Consider the following 6848-nt stretch of genomic DNA (forward strand, 5'->3'; position numbering starts at 1 on the left):
TTTGTACTTCTTTGTAAAAAAACATTTTCATTCTCCTTCTTGAAAATTTGGTTTGCAATGAAAGCCGGTTAAAAATCTTTATTAAAATATGCTTCCAGTTTAGCATTCTGCCTTATTCTTCATTTTCCTATTATTTCTCCACGTGCGGTTAATACAACCCCACTATTTACTGACATATATATATATATATATATATATATATATATATATATATATATATATATATATATATACATTGTCTATCAAATCCACTCACAAATTTTTGGTCAGACTGAGGCTATAGGAGAAGACACTTACCCAAGGTGTCAAACAGTGGGACTGAAACCAGAACCATGTGGTTGAGAGGCAAACTTCTTACCACTCAATAACGCCTGCACCCCATAGAACATAAAGATATGTTCTATGTAGATACACACTCTATATATTTGCAGTCAGTCAGTTCAAATCATTCAAGAAACCCTACTAAAAGTTTTTGTTTCTCTGTATGCAAATCTGGGTCCATACATATATTCACACATGCACCAGTATGTGATGGTGAGAAGGAAAAATAATGCTTATGACCCTTTCAGAACATGACAGATTCGAAGATGTTATCCTCAAGAGCAAGGACCCAAATATCTCTAATATCTCAAGGAACTCCAGCCAATAGATAAAATTAACCACCCAAGAACAGGATTTGTCCTAAGGATTCTATGGTTTTTCTCCACTAAATTTCACTCACAAGGCTTTATTTTACATGAAGGTATAGAAGACACTTGCCCAAGCCACCACAAGGTATCACACTGTGGAAGTGAACCCGAAACCTTGTAGTTTCAAAGTGAACTTTTCCATATATAACAAATACATCTATCCATACACACCAATCAATATAATCTATCAGAACACACACACATACAAGACAATTTTAAACACAAAAGGACTATATTTTTTTGCTATATTAAACTAGACTTTCCCTACAGTGAAATATAGGGCACAGTTTGTGTTCTACATCAACAACAACCTGTAAGTATGAAAAGTACAAATATTAGCAATCAATGGCAATACTGTGAATGTGTGAAATGTCAGGTGACAGTCACTTCAATATTGTATTAGTTTTGAAAAAAGGTAAGTAGGTAGTTTGGTAAGTATAAGACTTGATGCCGAATTTTCAATAAAGTACTGAAAATTTTGAACTTCTTTGAGCTTCCTGAAAATTACACTGAGAATCTACTTTTGATTCTGAGAAGCAAACAGCATCTTCAGTACCATGGAAATAAGAATCATTTTCTTAGAGCCCTTGTGTCTCAGCTAAAAAGATCCAAATTTTGATCTTAAAGATTTGTAATGAAACTTCCATTTTCATATTATGTTCTTTTGAATTTGATAACCAGAAATAATTTATCTATAAATGATAAATGCATGTGGGAGACAGAGAGAGAGAGATTTCTGCATACTTATGAATACATTCGTTGTTATATGTTCCACATGGAGTGGAGAGAGAAGTGCTCTCTCCAAGTGAATTTGTCAAATGGTGAGTGACTTTGGCAAAAATAGTTAGGGTGAATGGACCTTCTCTAAGTGTAATCCTGTAGATTAGAGAACAACAGTCAGGCAAGTGCTTGTGCCCTTGGTGGTCAGGGTGATCCTGGATTTGTAGTCTTAATAGGCCTTAATAGGAGGTTCTCCTGTTTCAGGAAGACTGCATCATACGTATACTTTTATCTCATTTCACCTCCCTACCTGTCTTACTCATATCTTTTACATAAACACCCATGCAAATTGTAAACTGTTCTTGTAAGGTCATCCTTAACTGATATCCCAATGGCAAATAAAACAAATCATTATTACATTATGTTCAGTAAAGTTACAAACTTTAGTTATGTAAATACTTAATGAATAAATAAATATTTGAGCTATGAAGAAGTACTTTATGAAAAACCAAATGAGGAGGAGGGTGGAGGTAAGGGTAACATGAGTATAAAAAAGGGAATTATTAAGAAAGTGGAAATTTATAAAGCAAGCTACAAGTTGACCTAAGAAAAGAGAGTTCACATCCTTCGTTTGTCACTAAATATTTCAATGCTTGCCTTCTTGATAATTATACTGGTGGGAATAAATTCCTAAGCATGACATGTTGCCGGAGAAAAGGAATTCTCTTACATGCTGATTCACAAATAGACTAAAATGTTAAATTGGCGAGACGAGTGTATAGACATGTATGGCAACAGAGAGTAAAAAAGTGTTGAAGACGTAAATTATTTCCTACCAACACAGTAAAATGGAATAATTAAATAAATATAAATAAAAACCTAATATCACTATTCCTTGATCGATGTTAATTGAATAGTTAAATGTCTGAGCTGAGTTATTTTTATTAAGATTATAATTTTCAGAACTATTAACTCCATCTTTAGAGTGTATCCTATTCATTTTAGGTCTGCTTTCCATGCTGGCATGGGATGGACAGGTCATCATGGTCCAAGTAATTTCTTATTGAGAGCTGTTGCTCCCAGAGACTTGGTACTCATGTGTGTCTTCAGATCAGCCTTCACCCCTTTTTTTCCCATGTCCTTATAGAAAAGGAAGACCACAGACGACTTGGGATGAAGTGATGAAGGTTAACTTGCAAAGTATATTTATAATATTTGCATATAAACATGCATCTGTAGCTTTGAGAAGAAAGAAAGACATTGTTGACCTTTGGTAAGAAATAAAGGGTACCTAGTTTGAAATCTATCTGATATCATGTAATGTTCAATATCTGATGAGGATTTGAAATGAGGTTAATTAGTGTGAAAAGTTTTTAATTTAATGATTCAAAATTATGATTGATGCAAGCTCACACATTTACAGGGGATGGGTATAATTTATTGAATTAACTCTGATATATATATATATATATATATACCACCGTTACTTTAATTACTATTAGAGAACTGCTGATTTGAACTTAGTTTATAGGGAGATAACACTAGAGACTGAAGAGATTTTAGTGGAGTACAGTAGAGTTTTTCTACCAAGACAGTTTCTGCTACAAATTTGCAAGAGATAAAGATGGAGAGCTGGCAGAATTGTTGGCATGCCGGGTGAAAAGCTTTGTGGTATTTCATCTGTCTTTATATTCTGAGTTCAAATTCTGCCAAGGTCAGGTTTGCCTTTCATTCTTTCAGGGTTAATAGAATAAATACCAGCTGAGCATCAGGGTCAATGTAACTGACTTAACTACTCCTGGGCATGAGCATAAAAACTGCATCCCTCTGCCAAACCATGTTGAACCAGTGTAGCAGAGTAAGCTCATCAAACCAGAATGATCTTGAGTCATTCTCTGGCAGAGAGAACATGCTGAGGCTTTTGTCCTGAAGCAGACTGAAAATGGGCAATCCAATGCAATCCAGATGAAGTCTTATTGGCTGGAACTGACTTTATGAACTGTAAAGGGATGATAGGTCAAGGTGACTCCAGCAAGCTGTATATAGCTAGACTCAAGAGGAGAAGCAACTAAAGGAGGCCAAGTTGTCAATCTGTTGATCTGCCATTCCATGAATAGTTTATTTGATTATTTCAGCTTTAAAAGACAGCATTTTTATTATATTTATTTATTTATTATTGGTAATCTTTAGCCAAGGGATAGCAACACCTTTGCAGGCAGGCTACTGTCACAGGTGACAGTGATATGGTTGTTGTTTAGTTTGTTGAACATTTTTAAGTCAATGGCTGCAGGGAAAGAAATTCCAGAGAATTGACATTCTGGGACAAGAGGAACGGGGGACAAAGCAGCAAGTGCAGTGGGACTGGGTAATGAGAGAAAAGTATGTCAAGTGGAGGAAGGACTGTGTGTGACAAAAGAAGAAAGAGTCTAGAGTGTCAGGCAAGGCAACTAATGAGTTCAGAGACAGGAAAGAAACTGTTGTAGCAATGACAGAACAGGTAGCATGAAGAGACGTACAAATAAATGTTCAAAATTATAGCTTTTCATTTGACAAAGAAAGAAGATTTCTCTTTCTCTCCCTCTCTAATATATACAGGGCGAGTAAGATATTTGAGGACAGATTTATGTTTATAAAAAAACATATATAATAACAGATAATAGCTATATCAAAAAATGCTATGAGGATAAAAATAAACCTTCTCTTCTAAAATATCATTTTAAAAAGTCACCTTCAACTTCAACAACTACTTCTATATGAAATCTAAATCTACATGCTCAAATCAAATGGTCCTGGCTCATTTTGGACATTACTCTGACTATGGCAGCTTTCAAAGAATCTTTGGTGTTATGGGCATGTTCATTGACCTCTTTCTCAACAAGGTCCAATGGAGTGCGATCTGGGGAATTAGGAGGCCAAATATTAGCCATGCCTACCTGATCTTTCACTCCTCTAGACATGCTACCTAAGACTATGTTATCCATAGCTTGTCATGGGAAGAAGATTTGGCTGCAATTTCAGGTAGTTTTAATGGCTATGCAAAGGCTACTCCACACCCTTATATGCACTATCTGATGAGTGAAATAGAAAATGGAACATCATAAGATTTAGTGAACTTCAAAGATCTGGCAAAGTGCTAAAAGAAATAAAACATTACTATCTTTTCTGCTACATCAGTGGGTTTTCTAGATATGAGGAATGGTGTTAAGGAATTCAACAATATTTCTGATCAAGTTGCCAAATGTACCTTGAAGATATCAAAGAAGTACAACCTCAAAATAACCCAAGTATTTGTACTAACATTTGCAAGAACTTAAGAACTGGAACTATTTAAAGAAGATATTGATGAGGCAAGTGACCGTAATAAGATGTTTTAAGCACTAAGAACAAGAAAATGAGTACTGTTGAGTAAAATTATCACAATGTAAAAGAAATGACAAGACAAACCCTCAGACATTTCTATCTGTCAAAAGGCATAAAAAAACCATCTTGAAAATAAGCATAAACAAATAGACATGAAGAGCTCAATTTTCAATGAGATATTTTATAATCATATCATAGGAACATTCAAGTATTTAACAAAGTCAAAACTAGAATGAATGTTAAGTGGCAAGCTTTAAAATCAACTTGCAAAATGGAAGAAATAACTCTACTCCAAGAACAAACCAATAAGCATTGACAAGATCATTTTCAAGCTGACCTTAGCACAATGATAATTAAACAACTAACACAAAGTGACGGCATTGACATTTCAAAAGAGAATCTAGAAAAAGCCCTCATTACATCAACTGAATACTACAGGGAAACATTAGAGAAAAACAACTACATCAAGAATCTTGAAACTGATAGAAATAATATGAAAAAAAAATCTTCTAGATAACTCAGAGATACAATGGAAACAGCAGAATTATATAAACAGATAATTGGAAAATGGTGAGGATTGAAGAAAACACAACAAAGACATAATAGAATTAATTTGATTGGGTTCAGTCCCACTGTGTGACACCTTGAGCAGGTTTCTCCTAATAGAGGTAGAAGTAAACCAGTGTCTTGTGAATGAATTTGGTAGACGGAAACTATGAGCAAGCTTGTCGTGTGTGTGTGTGTGTGTGTGTTGTGTCTATTTGCTGCCGCTGCCTCTACTGCTTGACAATTGGTGTTGGTTTGCTTATGTCCATGTAACATGGTGGCTTGGGAAAAGAGACAGGTAGACAAGTACCAGACTTAAAAATAAGTACTGGGGGCGATTTGTTAGGTAGCGTCCCATCATGGCTGCAGTCCAACTGAATAACATTGGTGTAAAAAGAAAAAAAAAAAGATAAAATAAAGATTAAAAGGAAATTATTTAAATCTGTTTAAAAAAATAAAGAGAAAACCCCAAAAGGAAAGCATTACAAGAAAACAGAGCCATCACGAATTGCAAAAATAAGATTGTAGAAAGGTCACTGGAGCCACAATAATAACCCTTTCTAATATAGGCACAAGGCCTGAAGTTGGAGAGGGGGATACAGTCGATTACATCGACCCCAATGCTCAGCTGGTACTACTTATTTCATCGACTTCGAAAGGATGAAAGGCAAAGTCGACTTCGGCGGAATTTGAACTCAGAACGGAGCGATGGGAGAAAATACCGCTAAGCATTTCGTCCAGCGTGTTAACGATTCTGCCAGCTCGCCGCCACAAGCTCCAAAACAAAACACTTGCTTTTAAAATGCAGGAGCTACTATATTGCATTAACTTTGCTAAGCTCTTAAGTGTTTGTCTCAAGTAAAGCTCAATAGTCACCATACAAAAAAGAAGGGGGGGGGGCGAAGAAAAGACCTAATAAACTAGAGGACTATCAAACTTCTAAAGTGCCATACGTAAGTTATTTACATAAACCGTAATGAACAGAATTAAGAATGGACGAAAAGCAGACACGTGAACGAGCGGAATTTCGAGGCGCATTTATTTTCATCACTGCCCACCTATAATTAGCCATGAACTAACTAATCGAAGAAAAAAAAATAAAAGAAAAAAATTAGCGGAACATAACAACCACCTATGTATGCATGTATATAGGCCTTTACAGACGTCCCAAAAAGCGTTCGATTCTGGAAAATTCCAGCAGTTATGGCACGTATAATAGAAGTGGAGAAACATTAAAGATCAACGCTTTAAAACATGCCTTATTATAAGGTTTTATTAGGCTGCACAACAGATACGAAGCAATGTCATGCCCCCGCCCCAAAGGCTAATGACATCGATATTTTATTTCACCTAACGTTTTAACAAAACTGCACAGGGATGAATGAAGGTGAAACAGTCAGTAGTCATGTATTAGAATTACAAGATAAATCAGGGCCTCAAACTATGTGTTAGAACTAAATGCAGAAAGCAAGGACAGAACTAATGAACCGATATATATATATATATATATATATATATATATATATATATATA

The 6848-nt window shown here is 35.2% G+C and overlaps 1 protein-coding gene across 1 annotated transcript in view; it reads right to left on the reverse strand.

Annotated features, from left to right (window-relative positions):
• LOC106872757 (proteoglycan 4) overlaps positions 1-6848 on the reverse strand; it is a 329051-nt gene that overhangs the window by 62372 nt on the left and 259831 nt on the right. The gene's annotated exons all lie outside the window — the stretch shown is intronic.

The sequence above is a fragment of the Octopus bimaculoides genome, chromosome 13 (genome assembly GCF_001194135.2).
Source record: "Octopus bimaculoides isolate UCB-OBI-ISO-001 chromosome 13, ASM119413v2, whole genome shotgun sequence".
Classification (NCBI taxonomy): domain Eukaryota; kingdom Metazoa; phylum Mollusca; class Cephalopoda; order Octopoda; family Octopodidae; genus Octopus; species Octopus bimaculoides.